Source organism: Sus scrofa, chromosome 7 (assembly GCF_000003025.6).
Source record: "Sus scrofa isolate TJ Tabasco breed Duroc chromosome 7, Sscrofa11.1, whole genome shotgun sequence".
Classification (NCBI taxonomy): domain Eukaryota; kingdom Metazoa; phylum Chordata; class Mammalia; order Artiodactyla; family Suidae; genus Sus; species Sus scrofa.
Genome location: NC_010449.5, coordinates 97,133,800 through 97,153,130, shown reverse-complemented (window position 1 = coordinate 97,153,130; position 19,331 = coordinate 97,133,800). Strand labels below are relative to the sequence as shown.

General features: G+C 45.7%; 1 long non-coding RNA gene across 2 annotated transcripts; it reads left to right on the top strand.

Moving 5' to 3' along the window:
• On the top strand, positions 1,297 to 18,504 carry LOC106507741. 2 transcript variants are annotated; one of them, XR_001303973.2, is made up of 4 exons: positions 1,297 to 1,917; positions 5,464 to 5,644; positions 11,362 to 11,458; positions 14,653 to 18,504. It is a non-coding gene; the product is annotated as an uncharacterized LOC106507741 (long non-coding RNA). The 2 variants fall into 2 exon arrangements; XR_002346014.1 differs by lacking the exon at positions 14,653 to 18,504 and having other exon boundaries at positions 1,300 to 1,917; positions 11,362 to 11,808.

The following is a 19,331-nucleotide window of genomic DNA, read 5'->3' as shown; positions in this document are numbered from 1 at the left end:
GTCACAGACATGGCTCAGATCTGACGTTGCTGTGGCGGTGGTATAGGCCAGCAGCTACGGCTTAGATTCTTCCCCTAGCTTGGGAACTTCCATATGTCCCAGATACAGCCCTAAAAAGACAAAAAAAAAAAAAAAGGGTGCTCATCATTAACCATCAGGGAAATGCAAATCAAAACCACAATGAGATACCACTAGGATGGTTAAAATAATTAAGACCGATAATCACAAGAATTGGCAAAAATATGGTGAAATTAGACCCTCATGTATTGCTGGTGGGCCTATGAAACAGTACAGCTTCATTAGAAAACAGTCTGGCGGTCTTCAAAAAGATATACAAAAAGTTACTTTGTGACCCAGCAATTCCACTCCTAGATATATACCTAAGAGAATTGAAAACACCTTTTCATAAAAACTTGAACATGAATGATCCTAGCAGCATTACTCAGCCAAAAAGTGGAAACAACCCAAATGTCCACCAACTAATGAATGAATACATAAATGTGTTATGTCCATGCAATGGATTATTATTCATCTCTAAAGAGGAATGAACTACTGATAAACATACAGTAAAGGAACCTTGAAAACATCGTATAAGTGAGAGAGGCCAGTCATAAAACGCCACATACTGTATGATTCCATCTATGTGACATACTTAGGGTAGGCAAACCCATAAAGACAGAAAGTAGATTAGTGGTTGCCAAGGCCTGGAGGAGGGGGGAAGGGGAGGGAGTGTTGATGGGTGTGGGGATTCTTTTGGGGGCTTGATGAAAATATTCTGCAATTAGGTAGTGGTGATGGTTGCACACTAATGTGACCATATGAAAACCGCTGAAGTGCATACTTTAAAAGGGTGTGTTATATAGTATGTGAATTCTGTGGCAATAAAGCTGTTATAGTAAATACAGAAATAAATTAGGATGGACCGTAATAAATGAATGAATAAGTGAATGGAAGTTACCGACAGCCCAATCTCCTCTCCCCTATGAGCCCGAGGCCCTGGGTACTGACCTGGGGGCGGGATGAGTCCTGGCCCACAGCCGAGGTGCCAAGGGAGGAGCGAGGAATGAGCAGGAGACACCCGCGGGCAGAGGCATCACCAATGGCTCTTCAAGATGTACCTTCTCAGTGGGAAAATCCTGGTAGGTAGGTGACAACACGTGAAACCTGAGGAAACCTGAATTGAGCCAGAGGGATGGGCAGGAAGGGAGGAGGAGGAGCCGGGGCAGCCCCGAGTTAAAGCGCACCGCCTATTCTCTAGCTGCCTGGAACCAGCTGTGAGCAGAGAGGGAGAGGTTAAGGGCACCAAGCAGAAATGGTATGGTTGCTAAGGAGGCGGGCCTGTGGCAGTAGTCATCCACTGTCGCCAGAGTGATTTGTGACGTTGCTTTTATTCTGTAAGATTGTGTACCTAGCACAGATTAGTCCTAGGCAATAAAAGCAAGAGCTTTTAGCCTGGTTTAGAATCTAACAGCCTGGTTTAGAAAGACTGGCAATACCCATAGGTGCCATGATGAAAGTAGGTGCCAGAGCACAAAGAAGGGTCACAAGATTCAGGCTGGATGATCAAAGAGGGCTGCCTGGAGGAGGAAGCCCTTGAGGAGAATTGGTGTGGAATTGGTGCAGTTGAGGGGCTACTGCTACTTCAGGAAACTGCAGCCTAGGGAAGCTGGTAATCCCAGGTAGAGGCCGGATGAGAGCGCATTCCCTGCTCCCACACCAGCCATCTCTCCTGCGCTGACACCTTCATCTTCCTGTGAGGAAGGACTCCACGTTCTGGCTCTGATCCTGGCCTAGGCGCTGGACGACGTTGTGCTCTTAGACGCCTTAGATCTATCCTGCTTGTACCTGGTTTCCTCCCTTAAGGAACTGGAACTGTGGTCATTCTTCACGGAGACGATATAATTCAGATATATTCAGGTGAGTCATGCATATGAGGAAATCTAGGGTCACTGAGGGGAGGAGTCAGAGTCCTGCCTCTGGGTTGACCTCTGGGTACAGTCATCTAGACCCAGGCTTCCCTCCCAGTGTCCACGAGGCGGTAGGTGTCTGGTGGCCTAAGGTGGTGATCTCTTTAGCTTCAGAAAGCTGGGCAGCGCTTGCGGTGTCTAGAGGGCTTCTGTCCCTTTTCCCTGGCTTTATAAATGCTACCTTTGCTCCCCCTGTGTGCCATGATGTAAATGGGAAGCATTGATCTAGCATCAACGGCACTGCCAGCCCTGGAACTCAAACTATTTCTTAGCACAAAGGGCCAGAGATTGTTGAGTGAATAACTTTATTGCTCTAGTGATGCATCTTTGATTGTAGCGTTTCTGCCGAAGAAGAAAGGGTGGAGAAATATCGTCTCCCAGAAATGAGTTACCCACAGTTAGCATGACCCTTGGGTTAGCGTTCTATAAACCAGCAGGCCAGAAAAGTTTGACCAATCAGGCTTGGCTAAGACACTGGAAAATTTCGTCACCCGGAACCTGATGATTCATATCGACTTTCAGAAAGTAGTGGCCAAGCAGGTAACAATTTGATTTTCTGGGTAGGTTGGGTCACTGGATCCTGTTTGAATTGTACCATGTTCCCCAAATGCCTCTTGTATGAATTGGGTTGTGTTCCCCTCAAAAAGATATGTTGAAATGTTAATTCCAGCACTTCAGAATCTGACCTTATTTAGAAATAGGTCATTGCAGAGGTGATTGATTGGTTAAGATAAGGTCAGAGCAGAGTAGGAAGGACCCTTAATCCAATAGGTTGGTGTCCTTGTAGGAGAATGGCCATGTGAATTCAGACTCACCGGGAGAAGGTGAGGTGAAGAGGAAGGCAGAGATGGGAAATATGCAGCCACATGCTGAGGAGTGCCAGGGATTGCCAGCAAATCCCTAAAAGCTAGGACGAGGCAGGGAGGGGTCCTCCTGCATGTTTCAGAGGGAGCATGGCTCTGCTGAGACCTTGATTTTGGAATTCTAGACTCTGGGTCTGTAGGACAAGAAATTTCTGGGTTTTTTGGTTTGTTTGGTTGTTGTTTGTTTTTTTACGGCCACACCTGCAGCTTATGGAAGTTCTCAGGCCAGGGGTCGAATCAGAGCTGCAGCTTCAGCATGTTCCACAGCCACAGCAATACCAGATTCGAGCCGCATGTGGGAACTATGCCCAGCTTGCAGCAACTCGGGATACTTAATCCACTGACTGAGGCCAGGGGTTGAACCCACATCCTCACAAAGACTGCACTGGGTCCTTAACCCACTGAGCTACAATGGGAATTCCAATTTCTTTAGTTTCAAGCCACCAAATCTATGGTACTTATTAACAGTAGGGAGCGAATACAATGTCCCAAGGCTGATGGTTATCACTGTGCACAAAAACCAGTTTGTAGTCTTTTATTTGAAGGGCAGAATTTTGGTATTTGTTCCCCTCAAAGAATTTTTTTTTTCAAATTCCCTAGAACTCCAGTGTTTTTGTTTTTTTCTTTTTTGGCCTCCCCTCCATATCTGGAGTTCCCAGGCCTGGGATCAGATCCAAGCTGCAGTTGTGACCTTCACTACAGATGTGGCAACACCAGATCCTTTAACCCATGGTGCCAGGCTGGGAATTGAACCTGTGTACGTCCTGGTGCTGCAGAGACACCGCCAATCCCTTTGCACCACAGCGGAAACTCCCCAGTGCTCTTTTTGAAAATGCTGAGGTGTTCAGATGGAGTCCAGTGCTGGCTCTAATACCTCTTACTCCTGTGACACGGGCTCAGCTTCCTGGAGAAGCACCCGGAAATGCCAATGAATGAAAAATGTGGGCTTCTTTTTTCTAGTTGTTCACACACATTTCACACCTGACACTTCCATATGCATTGGTAATCTTTCTCAGTCACTCATTCATTCAACAAACCCTTACTGTGGGAGTTCCCTTTGTGGCTCACGGATTCCAGAGGAGAAATCCAACCGCTAAAGAAAGGCTTGGCTCTCCAGAGCCTATAAGAATCCGAAGGTTACCTGGAGGCTAACAGATTCAGAAAGATGTCCAAAAAGGTTAAAATCAAGGTATGGGAGTTCCTGCCATGGCTCAGCAGAAACGAATCTGACTAGTATCCATGAGGACGCAGGTTCAATCCCAGGCCTCACTCAGTGGGTTGGGGACCTGAGCTGTGGTGTAGGTCAGAGATGCAGCTCAGATCCTGTGTTGCTGTGGCTGTGGCATAGGTCAGTGCCTATAGTTCCAATTCAACCCCCAGCCTGGGAATTTCCATATGCCGTGGGCGCGGCCCTAAAAAGCAAACAAAACAAAAAACAAACAAACAACAACAACAACAAAATGTTACTGCACATCTCCTGTGTGTCAGGGATGGACAGACAGGACTTTGCTCCAGTCCAGGAGCAGCCTGACACTGCTACACTGTTCTTGACGCTGTCTCTAAATCCTTCCAGACTTTCTCACTGAGTAACCCCTACCTAAATCACAGCACCTCCCCAGTGGGGACAAACCTCTATCTTTGAAGGAAGAGATGAGTTTTTGGACAACGCAGAGTCCTCAAAGCCTTGTCTGGGGAATGAGGTGTCTGATTTAAATGAGAAAAAAAAAAAAAGTCTAGGTCTTTGTTGCTATTCTAAAAACCACAGGAAAAAAAAAAAACAACTCAAAATAGTTTACTAGCAATACCAATGTAGTATTGTTATAACTCAAAAGATAATGATATGGAGGAACAATGTTTTATATATTTTTTTTCCTTTTTTTTTTTTTTTTCCCACTTTGGCATCTGGACATTTCCAGGCAGCGGGTTGAATTGGAGCTGCAGCTGCCAGCCCACACCTCAGCCACAGCAATGCAGGATCCAGAGCTGCCTGGAAATGTCCAGATGCCAAAGTGACCTACGCCGAAGCTTGTGGCAACACCAGATCCTTAGCCCACTGAGAGAGGCCAGGGATTGAACCCCTATCCTCATGGATATTAGTGGGTTCTTAACCCGATGAGCCACAGCAGGAACTCCCAGATATTTTTTAAATGTCTTATGACATCATGGTCAGATAAGGAGACCCTTCGAACTGAAGCTTAAGATCCTCATTCAATAGCCTTTCCCTCATCTTTTTTCTTTTTCTTTCCTCTGGATCGAGGAGCAGGTGAAAGAGCAGGATCTCCTATCTCTCCTTTCTTTCTCTTGATATTTACTCTCCCTCGTTTTCTTTTTTGGCCAACCCCCAGCATATGGCACATGGAGTTCCCAGGCCAGGGGTCAGATCCAAGCCAAGTTTCAACCCATGCCACAGCTGTGGCAACACTGAATCCTTAACCCACTGTGCTGGGCTTGGGATTGAACCTGCGTCCCAGTGCTCCAGAGACAATACCAATCCTGTTGAGCCACAGGGGGAACTCCTGCTATGACTCTTGGGTAAATAGATGGTGACTAGTACAAGACTCAGAGACTTCAAAACTGCCAGTGTTTCCCAGAGTGAGACTCTTGGTTGCCCTCATTTTTCTTGATTTGTCCAGGGACCTTCTTCCAAGGTTGTCATCTAATTGTGATGGGAGCTGCCATAACACGTCACAAGACAGGTACACGGCAGACACTCAGAGTTGAAGGTGCAAGCGAAAACCGGAAGCAAGCTGGGCTTTCTACCACTGAGGAAAATATATCAAGATGCCTGGGAAGAAATCCTGAGCTTCTGCCTCAGTAAGTTGACCCTTATCTCTAAGTTTATAACAGTCCTCTACAGTGTCAAGAAATGGCAAAGATTAAATTCAGTGTTTCATGAAGCAATTGTATATCTAAGACCCACATTTTGTTATATCAGAAGACGACTACCATTTCTGCAAAGGGTGAGGAAAGATTCATTCATTCATTCATTCATTCGTTCACCAGGTATGCACGAAGTGACAGGCATTTTAACAGGCAGTGGGAAAGCTAACGCTGGAAAGACAGTCTCTACCCTTGAGGGGCTCGTGGTGGGGAGAGAGAGAGAAACAGAATCTAGTGTGATATGGCCTGAAGGGAACCAAGACTTTGAACCACCCTGCTACCTTGAAGACCTAACCCAGCATGCAAATTGCCCTGCTCCAAAAGCCTTCCAAGAGCAGGCAAAGAAGGGGCATACACCATGCATCCATCACCACCAAAATTTCCTGATCCCTCTGTCTTTAAAGCATCTCTGCTCCTTTCTCGAAACATCTCTCACCTTGCGGCCTCTTGTCTCTCACCCCACTGCACCCCCAAATCAGGATCTGAGCTTTTTCTCTCCTCCCCACACCACCCCTCCACTTGCAACCTGGCTTAGTGAAGCAAGACTTGATCTCTAGTGTCTCAAGATTGCTTCTTGGAAGCTTTGATTCAATGTGTCTGGTGCTGCTGGATGGACTGTGAAGTGTAAGGCAGGAGGCGTGAGATCAGAGACAAAGCCTGGAGTCAGTGATGTGGACCTCAGAAGTCAGACTATTTTTCTCAGTGCCTGCACCTCCCCTTGATTTTGTTTGGGGTGGTGGGGGGGAACAACTGAGGCATGCGGAAGTTCCGGGCCAGGGATCAATCCTGCACCACAGCAGTGACCCAAGCCGCTGGAGTGACAACACAGGATCCTTAACTCGCTGAGCCACACAGGAATTCCTACCCTTGAGTTTTCAAATTGGAATCTAAACAACCTTCTCTCCTGCCTCCTTCCTCACTCCCCTTTTCTCCCCTATTTGTTGAAGAAAAAAATTGGCCAGTCTGCATACTGCTGATGACATCACTGTGGTAGTCTTGTTTAGCACATTTCACCATCTCATCATATTTTCTGGGAGTTAGAGTTTGAGGCTTAATCAGATTTTGGTCTGACTTTTTAGGCTACACCACATCTAGGGCTGACAAGTTTGGTAAATAAAAATACAAGATGCCCAGTTAAAATTGAATTTCAGATAAATAATGGATAATTTTTTCATGTATCTCATGGAACATTTGTGACATATTTATGCTAAACATTATTTGTTATCTCTCTGAAATTCAGCTATAACTACTTGGTTTTTTTTTTTCTTTTTAGGGCCGTACCTGTGGCGTATGGACGTTCCCTGGCTAGGGGTTGAATCAGAGCTGCAGCTATCAGCCACTGCAACACTGGATCCAAGCCACGTCTGTGACCTACACCACAGCTCATGGCAACGCCAGATCCTCAACCCACTGAGCGAGGCCAGGAATCGAATCCACATCCTCATGGATCCTAGTTGGGCTCATTAACCGCTGAGCCACAAAGGAAACTCCCAACTATAACTACTTCTTAAGAGGTATCGTGTCCATCCAACAGGAGGCATACATCTTGTTTGCTCTCTTTTTACAATGCTAATCATGGCCTAGATTGATTATTTCCCTGGAAGCTGTAAAATTGTGAGGTTCTAGTTCTACTTTCTTTTTCTTCCTTCCTTAGCTGGATTATGTCTATAAAGAGAAACTTTCCCTCATCAACTGTTTAATTTACCAGGTCACTTTCATATAGGAAAGGCAAGGTACATGCTTCCTTCTTTCCTTTTATTTGCCAGTTTTCAGAGTAATTGGTTCCCGAGCATACTCCAAAGGTGACCAATGAGTTGTGTTCTTTCCTTTAAAAGTATCATTCTGGAATCCAGGGCTTTGACACATATGGCTTTTTTTTTTTTTTTTTTTTTTTTTGTCTTTTTGCTGTTTCTTTGGGCCGCTCCCACGGCATATGGAGGTTCCCAGGCTAGGGGTCCAATCGGAGCTGTAGCCACTGGCCTACGCCAGAGCCACTGCAACGCGGGATCTGAGACAAGTCTGCAACCTACACCACAGCTCACGGCAACGCCGGATCGTTAACCCACTGAGCAGGGGCAGGGACCAAACCCGCAACCTCATGGTTCCTAGTCGGATTCGTTAACCACTGCGCCACGACGGGAACTCCACATATGGCTTTTGATCCTTTGCTATCATTATTATTATTATTTTATTATTGTTAATTTTATTATTATTTTTTTTAAGAAACAGTCTTTTAGGAAGTGCTGCTGGGGCACAACAGGATCAACGGTGTCTTGGGAGCTGGGAAACAGGTTCAATCCCTGACCTAGCACAGTGGGTTAAGAGTCCAGCATTGCCACAGCTGTGGCTTAGGTTGCAGCTGTGGTTTTGATGATCCCTGGCCCGGGAACTCCATATGCCGAGGGGCAGCCCAAAACAGAAGGAGAAAAAAAAAAGAAAAGAAACAGTCTTTTATTCATTTATTTATTTATTTAGGCCATGCCCCCAGCATGTGGAAGTTTCCAGGCCAGGGATTGAACCTGCATTATTGCAATAACCCAAGCTATAGCACGACAACACCAAGTCCTTAATCACTAGGCCACCAGGGAACTCATATCCTTATTCATTATCACTCTCAAGGGGTCCCATCTTTGGCCAGTGGGTGCCTCATGAACTTGACTTCCAAGTCCTTGTGATACCTCTCCTGTGGTCTTTGTTAGCAACTTTGCTTTCTGGTATAACACGAAATTCAAGACTCATCTTATACAATTTTAGCCCAGATTTGAACTTAGACGTTTCTTTCAGAAAACCCTTTAGTGGGAAATGATTTTTAAAAATCAAATATTTCTAACTCTCTTATTTAAAAGTATAACAACTTCCTGTAACAAATGCATAAACATGTGCTCCCTGGGATCCCCTCACTCTTCTTTATTTTATTCCACACCACCTATCATCTTCAAACATATCACATCAGTTACTTTATCATGTTACTTGCTCATCTCTCACCGCTGGATTGTAAGCTCCTTGAGGGCAGAGACTTTCGTCTATTTGTTCACTGCCTGTACATAGTAGACACATAGGTATTCCTTGAATGAAAGGATGACTGAACATCACTGAATTACACATTAATCCTCACATGAGAATGGGAGAGAGTGAATTTGGGAGGCGCCCTTGTGAAGCAGGGGGTGCTGGCAAGAGCCTGTCTCAGTTGTTCAGGTGAAGCTGATTTTGGCTTAAACTAGAAAGGTGTCCCTGGAGATGAAGAGAAGGGAGGTTGGGTAGAGACAAGATATGTTGGAGGTAGAAGTGCCTGAACACGGTGATGGATTGGATGTGAGAGATGAGGGAAAAGGAGAAATGAAAGGTGGCTTCTAGAATCTTGGTCTGAGCAAAAGGATGGATAAAGATGCTAAAGGGGTCTAAGGGATGAGAAGGGGGGTTAAGTTCAAGGATGAAGAAAATCAAGGCCTCCATCTCAGAAAAATACAACGAGGTGTCCATCGTCAGCCAAGTGGAGACGTAAAGCAGGCAGTTGTGTCTGGGCTCGGGGATGCGGGTGTAAAATCGAGAGTCATCGGTATTTGGGTGGTGTTTACCTGGGGTCCCAGGTCAGCTCTGGGACCCAAGGAGATCACTTTGAGAACTTTAGATGGAGACCAGAAGCTGTTTTAGGACCAATCCCTGAGATACCCCAACATGGAGCAACCAGATGAAGGAGGAGGAGCCTCCTCCTGCTGAGCCACAAAGGGAACTCTGAGAGTATCATCACTACAGCCAAGAAAGAAAAATGCTTCAAGGAGGAGGAGGAGGCAGTCAACTGTGTCACATGCTCTGGAGGGGTCAAGTCAGATGAGGATGGACAGAGACTCACTGGATTTGGCAACATAGAAGTTGTTGGTGACCTTACCAAGAGAGGTTTCAGTAGGAGAGTGGGAGCAAGGAAGTGAACAGAAAATTGTCAGGGAGAGTAGCTGACTACTTCAAGAAGCTTTGTCGTGAAAGGGAAGGATGGGAGCAGTATCTGGAGGGAGTTGTGGGGCCAAGGAAAGGGTATATTCAAGATGGGAGATGCTGTATAATAATGAAGATGACTCATGTAGCAGGAGATTCTAATGACAGGACTGCAAAGCAACTGTAGGAAACTGTTGGCATATGCCAGGCAAGAAATAAGAACAATCTGAACAAGGATGGGGAAAGAGAATTGATTGAACCTATGAAGCAGGTTGGCCTGGAGGTCTCCCACTCCAGACCAGAGGCAAATGCTGGGGTGCATGATTTCTCAGGGTCCAAACCTATCTGATAACAGCCTTTTCTCTCCTCGCCTCCACCCCAAATAAACACTCATACTGAAACATCACCCTCTTTCCAAACACATAGAAAGCAGGATGCATATTGGGATCCTGGACAAATGCCCAATTGCACCCAGGATGGCCTGATCTGGCTTCAAAGCCAAGAAAGCACACAGAGTTTCCTTGTCCCCACCCCCCCTACCCCCGACTGGATTTAAGTGAGTTTTTAAAGAGCTCTTCTCTGGCTACCCAGGGATTAGACATGTGTTTCAGCAAGTGATTTTAAATCATTACTTGTCGCTTTGGGTTGAACCTCAAACGTTTGAAATGTACACAGTTTGGCAGGCTGGTCAGGGCAGCTGAGCTTCCAGAGGACATGTCCCAGCCATCTGTCGCCCCGCTTCATACCAGCCTTCTGCCCTTCCCGTTGCCGCTGCCGAGGAGCGCTGGGCTTGACAGGCAAATGCAGGACAAAGACAACTGCAGCCTTAGCTTCAAACAGTTGCTCACGTAGTGTCTAGGGTGGAGTTGGGGGAAGGGAAGTTATTGCGGTGTTTTGAAGTGCTCTGCCTGGACATGTGGGGTTTTTCCCTCCATCTCAGAGATCCAGAGAGTTTTAGGGACAGAGACAAAGGATATTACCTGTGATTTCTCCTCCATCAGAGCGGCTCAAACTGTGCTCACCTACTCTGAGAAAACTCAGGGCTGCAATGCAAAGATTCAAATTTCATTTTAAAAGTATTGAAGTATTTCAAAAGCTGCTGTTATAATATGTTTAGTCTATAACAATGTGAACGCATTAAATAGACACACTGGACTCATCAGAACGTCAGTGGTTTAGTTGCATCATTAGGTAAACCAACTTTTTTTGAGGGGAGGACAGTCAATTTCATGATTCTTTTTTTTTTTTTTTTCATTTGTATTTTTTGGTCTTTGTGTGTGTGTGTCTTTTTAGGGCCGCATCTGTGGCATATGGAAGCTTCCAGGCTAGGGGGCTAATTGGAGCCACAGCTGCCAGGAACTTCTGCATGCCCTCTGCCCAGGGCATGCAGAAGTTCCCAGGCCAGAGATCAAACCCAGTGCACAGCAGTGACAACGCCAGATGCCTTAACCCACAGTTCCCTGTGAGCCACCAGGAAACTCCCAACAAAAGACTTTTTTAAGTACAAATTTTAGATTTACAAAGAAATTGGGCAGATAGCACAAAATTCTCATATTACACTCTCCACCCCAGCTCTAACTTTGCCCTAATAATAACATTTTTACATTGGGATGGTATATTGTCCCACTTGGTGAATCAATATGGAGACATTATTATTAACTAAAGTCCATAGTTTATTCAGATTTCCTTAGGTTTTACCTAATGGCCTTTTTCTGTTCCAGGCTCACATCTTGTAAGCCACATCACATGAAGGTGACATGTCTTAGGCTCCTCTGGGCTGCAATTGTTCCTCCGACTTTCCTTGTTTTTGATGATCTCGTGAGTACTGGTTGAGTATTTCATCCTACTTGCAATCCTTCTGTTGGAGTTTGTGATATTTTTCTCATGAGTAGACTGGGGCTGTGGGTTTGGGGGAGGATGCTCTCAGAGGTAAAGTGCCCTTTCGTCACGTCATACTAAAGGTGCCATCAGCATGACCTCTGAGTGTTGGTGTTCACCTTAATCATCTGCCTGAAGCAGTGTTTGTCAGATTTCCCCCCTGTAAAGTTCTCTCTTTTTTCTTTTTTGTCTTTTTAGGGCCACACCTGTGGCATATGGAAGTTTCCAGGTGAGGGGTCAAATCAGAGCTGCACTGCTGGCCTACACCACAGTCACAGCAGCACCAGATCCAAGCTGCATCCAAGATCTACACTGCAGCTCAGGGCCACGCTGAATCCTTAACCCATTGAGTGGGGCCAGGGATTGAACCCGCATCCTCATGGATACTGGTCAGGTTCGTTACCGCAGAGCCATAGTGGGAAGTCCTGCAAAGTTTTCTTTCTAAAGGACTTTATGAGAGTTGTCTTATGGCACAGCAGGTTAAAGATCCAGCATTGTCACTGCAGCAGCTTGGGTCTCTGCTGTGGCATGGGTTTGATGCCTGGCATGGGACTTCCACATGCCACAGACTCAGCCAAAACAAAACGAAACAAAAAGAAATAAAGGACTTTGTGTTAGTACAGACTCATGGACATATTTATTTTGTACTTCGGATTATAATCTGATACTGCTTTACTTTGTTCCTCCAGTTGGGCCAGCTTCAGCCATGGGGCCTCAGTTGATTTCTGCGCCCCTGTTAACATACCCCCATCTGTGTGATTTTTTTTTTTTTTTTTTGGTGAATTTAGTTTTGTGTGAACTTTGGCACAAACTCCCTCCTGGCATCTCTGAGCTCAGCCTGGCACTTATAGTGGGTGTGCCTTGCACCAGCCTGGTCACGTCTGCTTACGAAGTCAGAATAATGAGGAGCTGAGCACTTCCTGCACTGGGGTCCATGAGCTCCATAAACCACCAGGCTTGTAACAGTGAATACAGTGGATAAAACTGTCTTATTTGTTTAGTACATGTTGTAAGTTTTAGTTGTTTATTGCCTGAATTTTATGTTTATGATGAGGATGAAGAGTGGTTATTGGATATTTTGATAGTTAGTCATTTAACTTTGAAACGAAAATTTCCACTTCTCTTTCTAGCTTGTAAAGTGGTTTAATTGGAGATTATTCCTTTTTTTTTTTTTTTCCTGTCTTTTTAGGGCCATACCCAAGGCATATGGAAGTTCCCAGGCTAGGGGTTGAATCAGAGCTGCAGCTGCTGGCCTACACCACAGCCACAGCAACGCAGGATCTGAGCCACATCCGTGACCTACACCACAGCTCACGGCAATGCCAGATCCTTAACCCATTAAGCAAGGCCAGGGATTGAACCCACATCCTCATGGATACAAGTCGGATTTGTTTCCCTTGCACCACAACAAGAACTCCTTAATTTCTGTTTTTTATAAGCCACCAGTTCTATGGCATTTTGTTAGAGCAGCCAAGTGGACAAAGGCATCATCCATCTGTATGACCAGAATTTTCTCAGAATAGGAGTTCCTGTTGTGGCTCAGTGGGTCCTAAGTAAGATGAAAGCTCTGCTGGTTGGATTTGGGTAGACGTTTTCATGAAGGATGAGACTCTGGGCCTTTAAGGATGTTGTATCCCTAATTTTTGTAAGTGACAGCAGATGTTCCTGTGATTGATAAAATGCAAATTTCCTTAAAATAATCAAAGGTGGGGAGTTCCCGTCGTGGCGCAATGGCTAACGAATCTGACTAGGAACCATGAGGTTGCAGGTTCTATCCCTGGCCTCACTTGGTGCGTTAAGGATCCAGTGTTGCCGTGAGCTGTGGTGTAGGTCACAGACGCTGCTCTGATCCTGCGTGGCTAGGTTGTGGTGTAGGCCAGCAGCTACAGCTCTGATTAGACCCCTAGCCTGGGAACCTCCATGTGCTGCAGGAGTGGTCCTAGAAGTAGCAAAAAAAAAAAAAAAAAGACACACACACACAAAGAATCAAAGGTGATTGTTTTTATCACTTTACTTTTTTTTTCTTTTGATCAATGGATATCAAAATGACCACTGCCATCCCGTGGAATCTTTGATGAAATTTTTTGCTTGGAAAAAGAAGGTTTTCAGAGTCCCCATTTTGGCTCAGTGGGTTAAGAACCCAGCTAGTATCCATGAGGATGCAGGTTCGATCCCTGGCCTCAGTGGGTTAAGGATCTGGTGTTGCTGTGACTGTGGCATAGGGCGGCAACTGAAGTTCTGATCCAACCCCTAGCCTGGGAATTTCCATATGCCGCAGATGGGGCCCTAAAAAGGAAACAAAATGAAAGAAAAAGAAGTCTTTGCATTCAAAGTTTGGAAACCCTTAGCATTGTCACAATCCTCCTTTTCTAAGTGGAGAAATGGTGGCTTAAGAGATGACGTGACTGGAGTTCCCGTCGTGGCGCAGTGATTAACGAATCCGACTAGGAACCATGAGGTTGTGGATTCGATCCCTGGCCTTGCTCAGTGGGTTAAGAATCCGGTGTTGCTGTGAGCTGTGGTGTAGGTTGCAGATGTGGCTCGGATCCTGCGTTGCTGTGGCTCTGGTGTAGGCCGGTGGCTACAGCTCTGATTAGACCCCTAGCCTGGGAACCTCCATATGTCACGGGAGCGGCCCAAGAAATAGCTAAAAAGACAAAAAAAAAAAAAAAAAAAAAAAAAAAAAAAAAAAGAGATGACGTGACTTACACAAGGAGGCACAGCTGGTTTAGAGAAGGCTCCTGGCCTCATGCCCCAGTCATCGGTGTTCCCACATTGCCACGCTGCCAGAGGCTAACCCAGGAGCAGGCCCAAGCATCCAGCCCCATAGCCACTGCCTTCCTGACGCAGGTTTTTTCTTGTTTCCTTTTTTTTTTTTTTTGGCCACACCTATGGCATGTGGAAGTTCCTGGCAGGGACTGAACCCATGCCACAGCAGTGACCTGAGCTGCTGCAGTGACAATGCTGTGATCCTTAATCTGCTGGACCACCAGGGAACTTCTGAGGCAGGTCTTGACAAGAGACCCAAATGGCCTGTGGTTGCTTGCACACACTGGCCTGTGGTTGCTGCTGCTCCTTTATTCACCCTCACTTTGGGGGCAAGAAATCCTGAGCAGCTTTTTCTTTGCCTTTAGCCTCCTTCCTGGACAGAAAAAGAAGAAGGAAAAAAAAAAGAACAAGCAGACAACAGCTACCATGCTGGTGCTGGGCTTCACCTGCTGGACTCTGAACTTTCTCGGCCTCAACTCTGCCTCTTCTCAGCATAGCTAACAATCTGCCCTAACCTATGACTTACTCCAAATCCTAAGAACCAGATTCCCTGATCCTGCATTCACCTGGTTCCCAGTCATGCGGGCAGGTCATATCCTAACGTTGGCTGAGTGCCCTCTGTAATGGAACCGCCCATCATCTCCTTGTCTGGACAGCCAGATCCTGACCCTGCCACCCCTCAGAAGGCTCCCTGGAAGCAGGGCTCATACCCCCCCACACCCCGGGATCCTTAGCACCCAACAGGGCGTGGCCCAGCAAACCCTCGTTGAAGGCATGAATGTCCTGCTCTCTTGTGAGGCCCACACCTAGTTATGACAAAGTAGAGCAAAGGGAGGTGGAGGTGCTAAGAGGACAAACGGTGTGAGAGAGTGTCCTTCTAAACTACCTGAGGTGGGGGGGTGTCTTTCTATCTTGACTGATGCCAGTTCTTTAGAGATGCCATAGATAAGATCTGAGCTGTGGCCTGCCCAGGCCAGAGCAGGGAAAACTGGTCTTAGCACTTCAAAGAGAACTTCAGGATCAGACAAAACTGACTTAGCTAAACCAGGGAACAAGACATTCATTCATTCATTCATTCATTAACATGTATTGAGTACCATGTGTGTCAGGTTCTATGCTGGGCACCCAGAGATATAATAGTGAATGAGACACACTCTCTACTCTCAAAATGCTTAGAGTGAGGAAGACAAACTAGGGAGCCTGTCTTTACGGAGTATGGTGTGTGCTGAAATAACGGTAGCTAGTGTTTATTGAATGCTCACTATGTGCCAGACTGCATTAAGCCATTGACCATGAATTGTGTCATATAATCTTCATAGGTACTCTGTTAGGAAGTACTATTATTGTCTCTATCTTACAGATGAGGAAATGGAAGCACAGAGAGGTTGAGCAACTTGCCCAAGATCACACAGCTCAGACAAGTGGCATACCTAGAATTTCTATCCAGATAGTTTGACTCCAGGGCCTGTGCTTCTGCTCCTCCCCTAGAATAGTTATGATTGTGGATGACACAGGACACTATTGGGGCCCATAAAAGTACACCACCTATGTGACAAGGACATCCAGAACCATTCAGAGACTGTAACTTGTGTTGATATGTCGGCAGGGAGTGAAGACTGGGGAGAGAAGAGGTAAAATGATCAGTAGGCACCAGTTCACAAAGGTCTTTAGAAGCCAGGTTGAGGGGGCACGACTTTATCCTGAGGATAGTGGGGAAATGCTGAAGCATAAGCAGGAGCATTTCACAATTGGATGGCCCTTCAGAAAGCTCAGTTTTAACTGTACTTTGGAGAAGGAAAGGAGTCAAGCCACACTGGAGTCTGTTATAGTTGTTCAATTAGAGACACTGGCGGCCTGAAGCGTGGACTGGCCGTGGCCCGAGAGAGAAGCAGCTTGAATGCTGCCTACGTACCCACTCATCACAAACTAGAGCAAAGGGAGGCAGAGGCGCTGAGAACACACACTGTGTGAGAGCAATTTCTCTGCTGTAGGGAAAGTCAACACTGAGCCTGAAGACGGTGGGGAGTGAGATACCTAGATGGCCCCAGAGGGTTGAGGGTCAAGGGTCGGCACTGGTCCAACATCAGGCAATGGGCCAGTGTCTAAACTGGCAAGAGGGTGGTAGAAGAAAAATCCGGTCTGAGGGGGTAGGGACCCAGCGATAGGAAGAAGAAGCCAATGAAAGGACTCCAGCCCCTGGAGAACTGGATGGAGAAAGAGGATTTTCCACTGGGCCACTGGGGACAGGGGAGACTGTGGGAAACCAGGACCAGGAACCTGGGTCCCTGAGGCTGTCCCAGGTTAGCAGTGAGACTGAGGATGCTCATCGGTAAGACAGGGATTCAGAGTTTCTTCCATGGCCCTCTCTCCCCACCTCTACCGGGTGGTTCCTAATTAATCAGGTCTGTCTTCAAAGTTAGTGGGAGGGAGCCGTGCGGTAAATGGGAAAGAGCAGCGCTTCAACGTTAGAGAGATTGAGGTTTGAACCTCATCTGGAGCCACTTACTAGATCTAAGGCTCCAGGCAACGTACTTAACCTTTCTGAGCCTCAGTTCATTCCATCTGTGACACGAGGACAACAATATCTACTCCGTGGGGCTATTGAGTGGGAATCACAGCACCTACTGCCCCGGGTTATTGTGAGGTTGTGGGAGTTGGCATGTGAAAGGCCAGGATGGGTGCTGAGTCGGTCCTCAACTTTTCTCCTTTATCAGAAGTCATCTGCCAGCTGGGCCCTGGGCTGAAGGTTTTGGGTGCTCATTAGCCCCTTCTTCACAAACGTTGGGAAATAAGACTCTCCCCATCTTGTGAGCCAGGAAACAGTGCTGTCTGTGAAGTGTCTGAGCTTGAGATTTCTCTCTCTCTGCCAAAAAGGGAGATTAGCACATATTAAAAAGCTGTTAAAGACACATTAGCGGTAAACTGAGACCCTCTCTTTAGCATAATCAGAAAAATAAAAAGAATTGAAAAGAAACTTAGTTTCAGGGTTTTTTTGTTTTAGTGTGTGTGTGTATATATGTATGAAATTTTATTAACGTACAAATGATTTATAATGTGTTACTTTCTGTTATATCAAAGTGATTCAATTTATTCTTTGTCCCATTCTTTCCCATTATGGTTTATTATAGGATATTGAACATAGTTCTCTGTGCTATATAGTGAGACCTTGTTGTTTGTGCATTCTACATATAAGAGTTTGCATCTGCTAATCCTCAACTCCCAATCCCTCCCCCCCACCTCCCCTTTCCCTTGGCAACCACGTCTGTTTTCTGTATCCGTGAGTCTGAGAAACTTACTTTTTCACTGCGTAATTTAACGTCACATCCTTGAGCTACCTAAAATCATCTTGCCTCCTCAAGCTAAGTTAGGTGACTTGTCCAATGTCATATAGCTAGGTAGTGGCAGCCTGGGGCTGGAACGCGGGCTTCTTTTTTTTCCAGCAGTAAATAATTAGCAGGGAAAAAAGTTTTCATTGAAACCCAAACCTGAAACAATGTAACCTATGTTTTATCTAGATTTTATATATCCCTCTTCTATCTCAAAAAAGAAAGAATCAGGCAATTTTAATATTTGAATATTAAAAGATTTTATATACATTTAGTTAACGGTATCTTTTAGAATATTTTCTCTTCATTTTCAAATTCAGGCTTCTTAACTTCTAATGCTTTGTTCTTTCTACTACACCATAGTTCTCTTTGCAATCATTATTTTAAATTAGGTCAAGTGCCTAGTGTGTGTGCTAGGCAGCTCTGTTACAAATTCATAAAGCACAGATTTTATAGCTGGAAAAAAACCTCAGAAATTATCTAATCCAGGAGTTTCCTGGTGGCCTAGCAGGTTGAGGATCCAGCATTGTCACTGCTGTGGTGCAGGATCAATCCCTGGCCTGGGAACTTATGCATGCCGAGGGCGCTGCCCAAAAAACCCCCAACAAAATGAAATAATCTAATCCAACTCATGTCAAAGCAGAGCAAAGGGAAGTGGAGGTGCTAATAAGGGAAGAACTGAGATATCAAGAATCTTGGTTTAAACTCATGATTAGAGGAAGTTTGATCCTGATCCAAACTCATGTCCTTTAACATATGAGAAACCCAATGTGTGTGTGTGTGTGTTTTAGGGCCACACCTGTGGCATACGGAGGTTCCCAGTCTAGGGGTCCAATCAGAGCTACAGCTGCCAGGCTATATCACAGCCACAGCAATGTGGGATCCAAGCCACATCCGCAGCCTATGCTACAGCTCACAGCAATGCCAGATCCTTAACCCATTGAGTGAGGCCAGGAGTCAAAGCTGCAGCCTCATTGTTATTAGTCAGATTTGTTTCCGCTGCACCATGACAAGAACTCCCCTCAATGTGTTCGTTTACCTAAGCAGGTTTAGAATTGCCTGACAGTCAGTTGACTTGAACATATATAAATAAAATAGCTACAAATAGCTGAGAAATTGGAGTTCCCACTGTGGCTCTGTGGTAAGGAATCTGACTAGTATTCATGAGGATGTGGATTTGATCTCTGAACCTGCTCAGTGGGTTAAGGACCTGGCATTGCTGTGGCTCTGGTATAGGCCAGCAGCTGCAGCTCCGATTAGACCCCTAGCCTGGGAACTTCCATATGCCATGGGTGCTGCCCTAAAAAGAAAAAAAAGGAAAAAAAAAAAAAAAAAAACCCAGAAGTACGAAGGTCTTCCTCTGATCATGAGTTTAAACCAAGATTCCTGATATCTCAGTCCTGCCCTAGCTTCACACTTGCTCTTTAATCTGGTCCTTTAGTTTGTCTCCATCTCTGTAAACTTCTTCCATAGCTTCCCCTTGGCTCAGAACTACCAGGTGGTTTTAAGGGTCACAGGCAAGAGGAGCATTAGCTGATGGGTCAAGGAGATTTCTTTCTTATATGAGAAAGAAACAAGGGGTTTCCAAGAACTGAGAAGGCCCTGAGATTCTTTTAACCAATTTGCAAGCTAACAAGTTAGCTCGCCACAGTCTCATGGATGCTGGCAGAACACACGAGGCTTCTGGATCAGAAACAAAGGACTTCTTTATTCAGAGC